We start from the raw sequence: 2,947 nt of genomic DNA, 5'->3' as shown, positions 1-2,947 counted from the left end.
TATCCAACTACATAATATATTTTAATAAAGTAATTTATTCTAATTTAAATAAACAAATCTATTATTTTTTAAAATTGATTTATGGAAAAAAACAACATGCTTTTTTTATTTTCTTTGTTCTTTTGGGACATGTTCCCACTGGTCCACCTGACATTTCCATGTCTATTTTTTGGGACAATGCATTGCACTATACAACTTTCTTTTTGACCTTGAAAGTTGTTTTTTTTACCTCTAAACACCAGTTAGTCCCATTATAGTTTATGTTCAGAAAAAATGATTATATGTATTTGAGCAGTAACTGAAACTGTAGAAACATTAATTTCCTATAGTCCTCTGCCTAGCAGTATGTTGACTGGGAAGGTTAGCAACATGAGCTGATTAGGGTTCCATTGATTTGCATAATGCCAGCAGCAAAATGCTGTCAGCACGAAATTCCTGCAAATGGCTAGGTTATCTGCCTAGGGTGAAGTTTCCCTTTAAACTTACTATGGTTGTTTAAACTGTTTGGTAAGGTAAACTGCTATGATTTACACAATATCTAAAAACAGACGAGCAACAACCTCATAATTCTAAAATAAAATCCTTCATATCATTACATATTTTTGTTTTATACATCTCAAAAAATCATATAATTATTTCCCAACCTGAAATAATCTATCTGCATCATGTTTCAGGTCATCCATTACAAGGAAACAACCAATAATCATGAGGTCAAGCATATTAATTGGGTATGATACTTCTAATATAATGATATAGCTGAATTGGCTGAGTTAGCGGTGTAAATTATGATTCACTAGAAGTTAATTATGGTTCAGTGGATCCCACTTATATAAAACTCATTCATGAGCATAATTCTTTCTTGTCACTTTGAATCCGGTACATGGTATGGTATAAATTACCCCAGTGTGATATCACAGAAGTGGAATCAGAGAGGTGAACTTTAGTCTATGGTTTTATTATGCAGTATTTTGCAAGGATGCTAAGCATAATGTTGCATTAAATTCCTACACAGCAGAAAGACTAATACCCCACAATTTTCCAATAAAAAAAATGCCATCAGGAATGGAATGTCGGATGATAACATACTATTGATTTAAATATTTTAAAATATTTCATTATTAGTGAATACGGTTAATATTTATGTTTTTTACACTTATACATTAAATATTTTACAAAATAGGAGAAATATATGAAATACATAAGTTATCTCTTGATATATATTGGTACATGATATATTTATGACTTTTAATAGGTGGTTGACACTGATAAAGGCTGACTTACACCTTCCTCACTGAGTGATTTGCCCTGCCTTTTACACAGTGCATAGAGGTGGTGGATGAATAGGGATTTACCTTCTCATATTAGTATTGCCTAACTGATGACTAGCAGACCAAAGCTGGTGGGGAAATAACATTTTGCAACATTTCTAGAGGATATCAAATCTTCATTTTTCATCTGTGAAGCTGGGTGATCCAGCAAACCTGGAGTGGGTTTAAAAGGTCATTACTTCTTTGTTAGAGCAACAGTTTTAATGTTTTGTGTTCAAAAATTAGTTCTAACAGAGTCTAACTCAACACTATTACATAACATAACTAAGTTTAGTGGTATTTTGAAATTTTAAGTGGTTACATACAACATATGTAGTACAGTAAAGTCTCAAACCCAATGCGTTTCGCCGTTAGGCTTCCTCAGGGGATTTGCTTGAGATACCCATCTGGTAAAGTAAAATGTGTTCGTTGGAAGTAAAGAAAACATAAGAAGATATATATATATATATATATTGTTACAATCCAATATTCTAATATCTGGCAAAACAAAAATCATATATATGATATATAAAGTTACACTTACTTACAAGTATCACACCACTATGCAAAGGTGAGAGTAAAAGCATCTGTCAAGTGTCACCGTGACTATACCCCAAATTCTGGGGAGTAAAAAAAGAGAAGAGAAAAAAGGAGGGATTTTTATTTTAAGTAACAAGAGAAATTATGACATTTTTTGTAAGAAAGGAGGAGGGAGGGCGTTTAAATGATGGTATAGATGTTACATATAACTTACATGAATTTATAAATCAATGAATTCAAGGGACTCAGAAGTAGTATAGACCATCAATATGGTTCATGCTGGAAGAGGAAAAACATTTTTTTTAAAAAATGATAAATGCATTACCCATGTGCTATAAATTGAAGGTATTTCTGAAGAAAGTTTGTGTAAGGAGCCATAGCATGGCGAATTTACTGTTAAAAAGAACCTTGGTGGTACAAGTGGAGTAAGGCATGGGACACCACCAATCGAAAGGGTCTGCACTGGTCGGCATCTCGTCCTTAAATGACAGCTGCGCGTTGTGTGCTGGGAGGCGAGATCTCGCCAGACCACGCTCTTCTCACTGTTGGGTGGCGGGATATCGTAAGATCACACATCCCATACTATTGAAATGGCGAAATCTCGCGATACTATGTCACACCGGAGTGTAGTGTTGTTGTCATAGTTCTCATGTATACATTTTCTTTGCAGAGGGGAAATGGAAAGGACGATATAAAAGGGAGTTCTAATATACAGAAACTAACAAGAAAGGGGAAAAAGGGGAAAAAAATGTCTATTAAACGATAAGTGGTATAATCAATAATTAGGTGTATGCCTGTAGGGTATCTCACAGGTACTGGACCAAAAACAAAAGTTTTGGGTCCAAACAGGGGAGAGAGAGGGGGGGGGGGGGTGAGGGCAGGAAGCCAGCCCTGTAGTAGAGGGCTCACTTTTCAGTCATATCACCTATAGGCACCCATCTGAGAAATATATCAGCATGGGTGCCCCCGTCCCCCATAGGTTGGAAGGGAAAAAAGATAGAGAAAAAAAATTATTATTGAATAAGGAGGGCTTACTTTATCTAATAATCACTTAGATGTTTCATTATCACCAGTACTTACAACTGTTTTAGTGTCACCAA

The 2,947-nt window shown here is 34.9% G+C and overlaps 1 long non-coding RNA gene across 1 annotated transcript; it reads right to left on the bottom strand.

Moving 5' to 3' along the window:
- Positions 1-950: 950 nt before the first annotated feature.
- Positions 951-2,364, bottom strand: LOC140342298 (uncharacterized). Its single transcript, XR_011923033.1, has 3 exons — positions 2,173-2,364; positions 1,852-1,927; positions 951-1,714 (listed from the first exon to the last, which is right to left on the bottom strand). It is a non-coding gene; the product is annotated as an uncharacterized lncRNA (long non-coding RNA).
- Positions 2,365-2,947: the final 583 nt, after the last annotated feature.

Source organism: Pyxicephalus adspersus, chromosome 12 (assembly GCF_032062135.1).
Source record: "Pyxicephalus adspersus chromosome 12, UCB_Pads_2.0, whole genome shotgun sequence".
NCBI classification, from domain to species: domain Eukaryota; kingdom Metazoa; phylum Chordata; class Amphibia; order Anura; family Pyxicephalidae; genus Pyxicephalus; species Pyxicephalus adspersus.
This window is presented reverse-complemented; position numbering and strand designations above follow the sequence as displayed.